Source organism: Lygodium microphyllum, chromosome 2, assembly GCF_053477565.2.
Source record: "Lygodium microphyllum isolate KBCC chromosome 2, Lygodium_microphyllum_v1.1.10, whole genome shotgun sequence".
Taxonomy (NCBI): Eukaryota; Viridiplantae; Streptophyta; class Polypodiopsida; order Schizaeales; family Lygodiaceae; genus Lygodium; species Lygodium microphyllum.
Genome location: NC_141136.1, coordinates 31,813,888 through 31,825,875, shown reverse-complemented (window position 1 = coordinate 31,825,875; position 11,988 = coordinate 31,813,888).

The following is an 11,988-nucleotide window of genomic DNA, read 5'->3' as shown; positions in this document are numbered from 1 at the left end:
TTGAAAACAACTTTTATCACTGTATTTGGCACTTTTGCTTACCACGTGATGGCCTTTGGTTTATGCAATGCGCCTGGTTCGTGGCAACGAACAGCCGATAAGACATTCGGTGACATATCCCCTGACGAGTTGAGGGTGTTTATTGATGACTTAGGGGCCGCCACCGTGAGAGAAAGGCAGTTGATCATTCTGAGAAAATGCTTTGAGCGCTGTAGACAATTTTGCATCGCCCTAAACCCACGGAAGTGTGCTTTTGGAGTACCTTATGGGCTGTTGCTGGGTCATGTGGTTAGTTCGGTAGGAATTGCGACAGACCCCGAAAAGGTCAAAGTTATAATTGCCATGGGTCCACCACGCACTCCGAAAGAAGTTCATAGCTTTCTGTCTTCGGTTGGTTACTACCGTAGATTCATTAACGCCTTAGCAGAAAGAACGTTGCCACTTACAAATTTATTGTCCTTTAGCTGTTCGTTTGTATGGGGTGACCCTTGTAAGGTAGCATTCGAGGATGTGAAACAAGAGCTAGCAAGAGAGCCCGTTTTAAAAGCACCTAAAAGAGGTGAGGTGTTCTATATATTTTCAGCAGCCACCATGTATAGTATCAGCTGCTGTTTAGCCCAAATTTGGGAAGAGAAGTGGTACCACCCGATTGCTTTTGCTAGTCGGAAGCTGGGGGTATCCGAAATCAATTACACCTACATGGAGAAGCTGTGTCTAGCGATGGTCTTTGGGACCAAGAAATTCAGGCATTATATTCTCTATGAAAAAGTCGTGCTTTATACGAAGGCGGAGGGACTTCGACTATTGATGAATAAGTTACAGCCGCCTGATCGTTTAGCGAAGTGGTTGATCACTTTGCAGGAATTTGATTATGAAATCAAGAGTAAGCCACCAAGGTTGCAAGGCATCGTGGAATGTCTAGTGGACTTTGGGGCGCCGAAAGAATCTGTGGCTGAAGGTAGTGACATGGAGATGATATTTAAAATAGATACGGCATCTATTCCCTCCTGGTATGCTGCAATAACACATTATTTATCAACGGGAGAGGCGGGATCCGAGTTATCTAAGGCTGAGAAACGGAAAATTAAGCAGCAAGCGTTAAAGTTTGCCTTGATCGCAGGTACATTATATCGGCAAGGGGTTGATGATATCTATCGCCGATGTGTGACGCCTGACGAGGTGCCATTCATTTTGGAAGAGTGCCATGATTCTGCTTGCGGTGGCCATTTTGCTGGACGGCTTACAGCACAGAAGGCTTTGAGAGCAGGTTATTGGTGGCCTGCCATCTTCCAGGATGCGTTTGCGTATGTTAAGAGATGCGATATTTGCCAACGGCATGATAGTCGAGAGAATAGGAACCGACCACTCACCCCTATTATGGCGATACTTCCATTTGAGAAGTGGGGAATTGACTTTGTGGGTCCTATTACTCCGTCATCGACTACGCAAAAGCGGTACATCATTGTAGCAACTGACTACTTCACAAAGTGGTCAGAAGCACGTGCAACAAGGAAAGATGATGCTAAAGAAACTGCTAGTTTCCTTTTAGAGCAGATAATATGCCGGTTTGGTCCGCCGAAAGAATTAGTGTCGGACCGCGGAACCCATTTCCTGAATAAGGTGATCAAAGGTTTGACAGAGTTGTGGAACATCAAGCATAACAAGACAACCCCATATAATCCGCAAGCCAATGGGCAAGTCGAAAGCACCAACAAGCAGCTTGTAGGCATCCTGTCCAAAATTGTGTCGGAAAAGAAACAGGATTGGGATAAAAAGTTATACGTGGCAGTGTGGGCCTATAATACGACCTTCAAACGAGCCACTGGCCATACCCCGTTCAAGTTAGTATATGGGGAGGAGTGTGTCTTGCCTTTAGAAATTGAGCTGCCGACTATTCGGTTTGCCATCAATCATTCTTTGAGCGATGAAGACGCTCTTTTTGAGCGCTTGACGACATTGGCCCATTTAGATGAGCTTAAGTTGCAGAGCTTATTGCACCAAGAAGTGGCGAAGCGCCGAATGAAGAAGCTACACGACCTTAAAGCCAAGAAATACACCTTCAAGAAAGGACAGCTTGTTCTGTATTATGACGCACGACGTGAATTATTCCCAGGCAAGCTAGAACCCAAATGGGATGGGCCCTATAAGATCGTTAGAATAGGAAAGAATAAATCCACAGTTTTGTTAGCTGACCTTGAGGGGATAGAATTTAAAAATAAGGTTAATCTTAATAAGATTAAACCTTATTACTTCTGATTGTACTAATGCTATAACTGCCTTGCAGGTCTAGGCAAGATTGATCAAACATCTGCAAGGAAATCGTGATAGAGGTTGATGGGTCGTCTGATCCCTTATTTAGAACACCCATATTTGGAACAGAGGTATCATCAGGGAAAGCTCATTTGGTGGAGCAAAGGATACAAGGTGATTGAGCAAGAAGGCGGGACATTTATTTGGGAAATCAAGGTCTTCTGCCATCATTGCCTACAACTTTTGACGAGCATCCCTGTTGAATTCAATGATGATGGAGGGATGGAGCCTACAGTCCACCCGTTGAATATGCTGAATTTCGATTACCATAATTACGAGTAGAGTTCAGGATGGCAGGATATGTAAACCCTTTATGGACGTACACCTTGTACTTTGATGGGGCGTCCAGGGGTGCATGCAAAAAAGGAAGTGTAGGAGTTGTCATCCGCGACCCCCGACGACGCATTGTCATGAAGTTAGCTGCTTATCTCGGGGCGAATTTTACCAATAATATGGCAGAATACAAAGCCCTGATCATGGGTTTGAATATTGCAAAAAAGGGTGGTATCCGCCAGTTGTTGGTGAAAGGGGACTCTCAGTTGGTTTTAAATCAACTCAATGGGACGTACATGGTGCGGAACCCGATCCTTTGTATGTACCATCATACTGCCATAGCCCTGCTAGACGAATTCGATCGAGTGGCTTTTCAGCTGATTCCACGAAATTGGAACCAGTTTGCCGATTCATTGGCTAATCTTGCGTATGAAGAGGACCTCTTCTTTAATTGTGGCCCTTGTCCCGATATATCTATTGATGGTGAGACAGGACCTGGTCGTTTGTGGGGTATGCTTTCTGAACATGCCCTCTTTGGCAGACGATGGTTGATTTGGGTGATGCAGAGGGTAAGCGAGACTCATCTACCTTTATTATCTCGGACCCATAGACTGATTCGACGACATGTGATGCGAACACCTCTTGCGATATACGCAGGAGGGATAGGTCATAATTTAATGCACCTAGTTTAGGGCTACCAGCCCTGTTCCCCTGGGAATAGTATGCTTTGATGTCTATCATGGTTGTTTTCAGGTGGATGTTCTGCCTAGTATTGTTTGATTTCATTAGGCCAAGGGGGCCGATTTAGTTTTGTAGCAAAGTCATGTCTGATTTCATTAGGCCAAGAGGGCCATTTCCCTGTCTAGTGCGGGTGCGTTTAATTGGGTTTTTGTTTAGTGTTGTGCTGGACAGGTTTCGCGGGTTGTGGAATTTTGTGGAGCCTGGAGGAGCCTTTGCTGCGATGGAAGCTTCTTGTGGCCACTCCAGGTGATATTTCTCCTTTACGAGTACCTTTCTTTCCTGTTATATGTGTATTTGTACTTGTTGAGGGGATACTTTTTGTTGGGGACCGGCGACCAAGGCATGAAGTCCCAGGTTTAGGCTACGTATGTTTGAGGGAGGTCGGAGTAGTCATTGCCTCCTGTAAAGACATTGTTAGACATTGAAAGACCTGTTTTAGAAGGAAGTCCTAGCGGCCCTGTCCTGCTAACCTGCTAGGCAGCCGTTCTAGGAGTTCTTGTTAGTAGTGAGGCAGTTAGAGAAGCCTGCTAGAAGATAATAATAATGATGTCAATAAATCCTGAATATCCTAAAAGATGAATATAAATGCGAAGGTGTGTAAAAAGGGGTTCTAACCCCTATCAAAGAAGAGGAGAAAAGAAATGAAAATATATAAGCAGTTGATCATTGCCTTGCGAAGGCCTGGTAGGTTCCTGGGGACGAGTCAGACCCGGGGCCGATACCTTGTCTTCCTAGGGGTGGCTTCTTGCTGGAAAAATAATATCAAAACCAGGAAGGTTGGAGCGAAAATAAAAGTGAGCGTTAGAAAAGGATTAAGTGTCGCCTTGCGAGGGCCTGGTAGGTTCTTGGGTGCCGAGACAGGTCCTGAGACCGATGCCCTGTTCTCCTTGGGTCACTACGCTCAGCTCCCTCCTTTTTACATGCCCAAGTATGTTCATCTCATAAAAACCCTAAAAGAAGAAATAGACTGAAAGAAAATATCCTTTGCTCAGGCTATAGGAGTCCTCGCCTTGTAGGAGCTCCTAGTTGTGTTGTCTTTAGTTGGTCAGTAGTTCAGACTACCACTTAGGGCAACCTCTTTGGCAGTTTTTTTTAGTTTGGCTGTGTTGGAGCAGCTGGTTAGTGACTCACTTCGGATCTTCTATTAGATGATGCTAGGCCTACTCCTTGTGGATGTCATGCCTTGGTTCTGTCCAGGGGTAGGGGGAGCATTGTGCTGAGTTTTATGATGATAATTGTTTTGTATCAGTTTGATGCTTCTTTGGTTGTTTATGTGCAGATATGTTCGTGGATTCGACGGGCTGAGTCGCCCTATCCCGTGGTCGCCAATGAGAGCGGAATTTAGGTGACGGGAAGTGCTTAAAAATAGCTAAAAATTATGAAGATCAAGGGAAAAATATCCACCGTCAAAGGCGGCGGCTCGATCTAGGACGATTTTAAGCGCCAAAGTGCTTTAAAGGCGCCCGAGCGACACTTGTTGATTTTTCATAATTTTTCAGACAGTCGTGCGGGTTGACACGAGCTACTGGCCAATGCGGGGTGCTAAGCCGGACGCCCAGGATTTTTCAGAGCTCAATTCGGAGTCCGGACAGGAAAATGGCCAAGGAAATGGTCAAGATATGAAAAGGTGGACACTTGGGAGGCCAAATTTGAGCATGCCTTTTGAGTTTGGACCCCCCCCAAAAAATTTATGCACCTTATGAAGCAAAAAACGTGGAGAGAGAATGAAGAGGCATGAAAAAACGTGGAAGATGAAAAAACGTGGAAGAAGATGGCGCCCGAAAAATGCGCCATGAATGGATGAGAGGCATCATGGCTGCTGCAAACAACCCCCCCAATGGATTATGGGGCTTCATTCCCCTCTGTCTGTGGACTCTATCGCCGCCCTTCGCCTGTGGAATGATGGCCTGGTTTGAAATTTCTGATTCTAGTCTTTCTCTCTCCTCCCTCTCTCTCTTCTAAGAGGCAGTTCATGTGTGGGAAGGAGCAATGAAGAAAGAATGATGGAGACTTGTCCGGCATGGACCGGATTGCTACACGGGCTGAGAATGGTGATTTGGGATGTTGCTGGACATGAAGTGTTGCTATTTTCCAAATCTACAGCCATGGACACAAAACCCGAAACACGCGTTTAAGCGGTAAACCAAAAAAATTACAAAGAAAATTTAGTGTTTTATGCTTTTGATTGATGGAATGCCGTTCATATGGACTAAGATTTGATAATGCTGCTGATTCTTCTGAGTTCTTACTGTTTATAACCAGAAATTATGAAAAACATGCATTTCATGGCCCGAAATAATGTCAAGAAACCCGAAAATGCATGAAAAATGGGAAAAAACAAGGGTTTTGGGCATATAAATGGGGAAAACCGTCGATACACATCAACTAATCTTTCAATTTTGTTGCAAATGAACTAAGGGCCACAGCCCACAAACTGGTTTCAATTTTCAGCAATTTAAAAAATACAAGAAAATGGAAAAAATGGGGAAAAATGATAAAAATACCATGAAAAATAGGGGAAAAATACATTTGGGGCTACGAAAAATATAGAAAAATAGGATTTATGTTTGTTGATGTATAGCAAGGCTGGGGCATGAAGTTATGCTTCAGTTCAGCCTTGTTTATATGTTGTAGTGTGTGTTTCCTTCCTTTCTCCACATAAAAATGACAAGGAAACCCTAAAAGAAATGAATGCAATGATGCACTATCAATGGGGAAGGGTAGAGTTGTGAAAAAATGGTTAAATGCCGCTGAGCATGAGGAATAATTTGCTGATTTTATATGCATTACAACTAGGACGGAATAATAATGATAAAAATTAAAACCTAGTAGCACGAAGATCACTTCGGTGCTAGGTGTTGCAGCGAAGCACAAAGCGGTTAGAAAGAAAAGCATGAAAGGAATGTTTTGCACTTGCACGCTGCTGGTTTTTAAAATGTTTGAGCACTAGGCATCCACCTCTTTGCATGATCATTTAGAGGAAATTAAAAGTATCAGAGTCAGCTCCTGGATACGCATAGCAATTGTTTTCAGTAGGCCTGTGACCCACCGTTGAGAGCGTGAGGTTCCTATGCTGTAGGATAGACGAGGGTTATAGGGGACAGCAAGTGAGGAAATGGTACATTCCTGGATACGTTTATTTGGTACCTTGAGCGACGTTTGTGCGAAATGTTTAAATGTTGAGCGGCGCATCGAGGGGCCAATCCCCAAGGTGTAGGAGAGTCGCAGAGGGTTGACGGCATTCAGCCGTAGGAGGAACCCCATGTGTATGTGATTCGAGCCTTTTGGCTATGTGAAAGGGACTCCCTCTGAGGAGCAATATTGGGTTAGGATCAGTTGGACTACAACGTATTACAAACGCAATGTTTAGGAAGGCAGAGATTTTGATAGACGCTCCTGGCCGCGAGGCCGAGGGGTTGTCTTGTGCGTAGTGACGAGGTCCGGCTAGTGCATGAGCCAGTGCCGGCCCGTTTTTAGGTCCATCAGGAGCAAAACAATTGATGTATCTAGTAAACCACTTGTTTATGTGGCTAACCCTATGGCTGCACCTATTGTTTCCAGTATTATGAAATATGTATTAGATGAATTGGTTAAAGGCATGTGGGATCCTCAATTGAAGGTCACAAAATTGGATGAGAGAGAACAAGGGAAAAGGGGACAGGTAGCAATTCCTAGAATTGGAAAAAGATGTATGTGGTGTGATAGTTTGCAATATGAATGAAGGATTTTATTACTTGTCAAGAGGCCTTGGCATGATAGCTCATATTTTGTAAAGATGGCAAGATCCATGCACAAGAAATGGGATTTCCTCTTGCTTTGAACTTTGGAAGGAAATATATGAAAAAGTTGTTGAAAGACTTGGCTATTCAAAATGCTTATGCCACTACATGTTGCTACTTTTGGTCTACAATTGGATAGAATGAATGGACAAGATGCTTGGTTCAAAGGTTGCAATATGGACGCATGCTTTGCATGTAACTAAAAAGACAAAAGCTACTGATAGTGAAATGTCTCATGCAGGGAAAAACATTCATGACATGATTGGCTAGGAATCACAAATAGATGCATATTCAATATCTGCATATTTAGCAAAGTGCAAAACACACATATACTTGTGGAAGAGAACTAGAAGAAAGATGAAGATAATGTAGGGACATCTAAGAGAGTGACAAGAAGAAGTATGGAGTAGCCTAAAGCTGCAAATCAATAACCTTCAGAGCTTGTTATGGAAGATGTTGGGCCTCAACAGAAACAAGATAGCAAACAAGAGGGGAAAAAGAAAGGCAAATAGCTAGTATATAAGTTGCAGCCTAATATTGGGATAACCGTGGGATGTCTAGGACACCTATCACATCTTTGCCTAGCACTGCCGCACAAACACCAAACCTTGGCACACCTCTACTAACAGGTACTCAATGCACTATGCATACACACAGATCAGCTGATGCACAAGGATCAGCTGAAGTACATGGATCGACGAAGCACGTGCATCGAGTGAGGTAGAGGGTAGTGCCCGTCGAGGGAGGAGAAAGAGTCGTGCGGGAGGACGAGGAGGTTTAGGGCTTTGGGGGGGCTGCTTAGGAGGTGGCTCTCGATCACCCTCATCAGGAAATGAGAGAGGTGAGTCTCCACAAATGTACTACTCTATCACTGATGTTGGTGGTATCTTGTTTGAATCTGAGTGAAGGGAAGTGACAGCCTACTTGAGGAGTGTCATGCATGCCACATACAAAGATTGCATGATTCTCTTTAAGCACCAAAAAAATGGTACATGGCTACCATAGAAAATGCACATATTTGTAGTGCCTTTAAGGTATCTCTTCAAGATGTCCCAATGTTTCTTGCCAAGTGTAGTCATTTGATATGCCATACTCCCACTATACATGCTGCATTAGATCAAATGGCTATCATGGTATACATTAAACCACACACTGTGGATGCATACAAGATCTTGGCCATTTCAACCCTTTCATCATCTAATTGGGAAAATTTTGTATGACTAACCTTCATATGAGAAGGTAAAGGGCACCCAATAGGCTTATCGGCCTACATATGGAATCATCAAGGACTTTATGAATGTACTCCTTTTGTGATAAGTAGAGAAGTCCCTTAGAGTGATTATGCATACTATGTATGCCAAGTATATGTGAGGCTTGCCCTATGTCCTTTATCTAATAGATCTTATTGAGTTGATTCTTCAAAGTTTCTAGATCATCACGAGTGGTTCTAGTAATCAAGACATCATCAACATATAGTACCAAAATGATAAGCCTACTATCACGTGCCTTTTTCATGTAAAGAAATGGATCCATATCACTACGAAAGTAACCCTTTGAATGCATAAAGACATTAAACTAATGATACCATTCCCTAGGTTCCTTCTTAAGTCCATACACAATCTTCCTCAACTTGCATATTGGGTATTCCCTATAATTTTTCTCAAAGATCTTAAGTTGTTGCATATAAATGTCTTCATGCAAGTCTCCATGTAGAAGAGCTATTTTTACATCCATTTGGTACAAGTCTTGATGCAGGCAATTAGGTCAAAGTTTAATGAAATTCCACCAGCTCTACAAGACCTCAAAGTCCTAACATAGTTAGACCCTATACAAAGATATGCTAACATCGCAGATGTATCAATCAAGGCATATCAACAAGAGTATATTAAATAAAGGACCATGGATAATATTGACAATAAATGGGGAACTACTCATATATTCCAATTAATAAATCTGTTTACACAGTCCACACAAGGCATCATGGAATCTCTCAAAGATAACATCAAGAAATGCCAAGACTTAAAAGTATGGATATATTCAAAGGATTAACCACTTGAAAGCACAATGCATAAGCTAGATAATCATGGATGTGATCACAACACAACAACGGAACTAACTTTGTGTGTGTCTATGTGTACGTAGAGTCGTATATATGGGGGTGAATTGGCATTGTGATTGTGTCAATTGGAAACCTTATCACTTCCTTTGTGCCCCTTATATAGCTCTTTCACTTGCGGTGGCTTGAAGTCCTCCCATTACCCTTAGCTACACCATTACTTTTCATTGTTGAACTACTACTGTCATCTTTCATTGGCACTTACTCCACCACCAATCTGTGCTATCCTCCTATGCCTAATACATATGCATGGCATGCACAATGGAGTGAAATCCACAAGACTTAATCCTTCGATTTCTCCTGCATCTTTTAGAGGGGTGCATCCTAGAGTACTACTACATGTGCAAGTGTCAGGGCCAAGGGCGAAGCTAGTAGTGGCAGATTGTGTGGAAGAGGCGAAAATGGAGGAGGGGGTGGGTTGGGCAAGGATTTGGAGGTGATAGTGGTGGTGATAGGGTGGTGGTAGGGATTAGAGTAGATTGTTGTTGAAATGGTGCTAATGGAGCTAAGGATCCATGCGATTTCAATGTGGAGGTTGGGGATATTATGGAAGAAGAGTTAAATAGCTAGAATTTCTAGTTAGTAGGCACATACATGAATGGCTTGATGAAGTCGATTCTGCTCAACTCTTACTAGCACGACGTATTGCTCAAGATGTTCAATCTAGCTAGTTTTCCAAGTAGCACTATCCTTGAGAGAGTGAATGCACATGATGCACTTAGAGGATAGGCCCTCTACCTATATTAGCTTTCCTATGAGTTACTCCACCTCAAAGCGTAGCTTCATGCTCGAGTGATGGGCTGTAATGTTCTCTTGCTACCGATCTTTGTGATCCATAGCGGGCTTCTTCTACACTATGAATTTAGCGAAAAATGCTCAATCTCAAGTGCGAGGACTTCTTCGTGTGTGAATTGAGGAGTCCCGAGTAAGGCGAAGCGGAGGAAGGCCTCATACCACACTTCATCGTCTATTATAGATAGATGTCAAATGTGATTCCATAAATACATTTCGCATACAAAAGGGTATAATAGAAAGGGGTTATTTACACATTGAATAGAAAAGGATTATATTTTATTCAAGAAAAATTCACAAATAAGGATATTTATAAATAGGCCTTGAACGCACGTGATGTAGAGGATGTACATATAGTAACTTCCTCGAGCTCAAGAGCTCATGTTCCACATTCTCCTCTTGAGTCCAATGATTGTGGACTAAGATACGCTTTAGGCCCATCCTACCACGAGCTATATTATTTGTGGCAACCAAAATGGGCATCAACATTACTATCACCTCGCCAATCTCTATGGACACATCTTGGGAAACCTTTGCCTCCTACTAGAGTTTGGCCACAAACCTTGTTGTAGAAGGAGAGGCGATAGGGGCCAAAGAAGAGCGGGCACCTACTAAAGAGTAATGGCTAGCTAGGAAGGGAAAATCAGTGTCAACTGTGTTGGAGGTTGGGTTTGCGCATATGCATCAAATTCATCATCATCACAAAATGGTAGAGGTGCTAGTTGGATACATGGATCCACCAAGGCATCCCAAAGTAACTGCACCGCTTCATCCCTAGCTTCTCACATATTTTCCTCTAGAAAGACTCTTGCAGCTCTTACAAGATGTCACAAGAGATGGGCAACAAGTCATCAACATTAGTAGCCACTATTGCCACTTGTTCATATAGGAATATGGAGTTGGTTCCGAGTGGACTTTGCAAAGTCGAGATGTGCCTCTTGACCTGCTAGAAGGTGTGCAATGATAATCCTATCCCTTCTTCCCCACATGACACTACATGTGCCACATTCTCCTACTACATCTCCATTTTCTTTTGAAGCATGAGAATCTACTGGTGCCAATAGATTATTGCTACCATATGAGTGAGGCAGAACTTGGCAATTTTAGGATGAAATTCCATCGAGATGCGAATAGAGGTAGGATGCACGATTTGAGACAATTTGGATGGTACTCTTAATAACAGTGGGCAACAAACTAACTATCTGCCTACAATGCTTCCTCTCATCTTTGTTTTTGGCTGTAGGATGTTTGCACCAATAGAGCACAATGTGATGTGAAGTTAAGCTTGTTGTAGTTAGGGGGGAGGGCTCTATTGCAAAGGTGGACTGGGGCGGCATGAGCTACTTCCAAGGCTGCACTTCACATTTGATGGGTAGGTTGCTACTTGCTTGTGTTAGATAGCCTCAATGCCCTACCCTCATAAGGTTCCACCAATGATCCACAGTGCTCAAAGTTTTAAGGCTCCCATTATGAGGAGAATCCATGTGTGAGCCTAGACATTGGTTGGTCTTGACTCGTATGTCAGATAAGGTCTATTTGGTGGGTGGCCAAAAGGTGACCATTGTAGGTCTAGCCTTTGTGTTAGATAGAGTAGTTAAAGTTGCTAGCAATTCAAGGTACACTACATCAACTTGCAAGATAAGGAAGTTATCAAGAACCCCTATCTTGGGTTTGAGACCTCCAGAAGTAGCCCTTAGCAAACTACTGGAGGTGCACATTGAAGGTCAATAGATACAAATGCATATGGAAGGTCAATAGATACATGTACATATGCAAGGTCAATAGACACATGTGCACATGGAAGGTCAACAAACACATGTGCACATGGAAGGTCAATAGACACTGGTACATATGGATCTCCATCATTACCCCCTTCATAGGGTGTAGAAGGTAGACCCCTTCACAACCTTCATAATCTATCCTTTCACTCAATCAGAGTTATTCTAGCTAGCCTTAAGCTCTTCACCTATCTTCTGT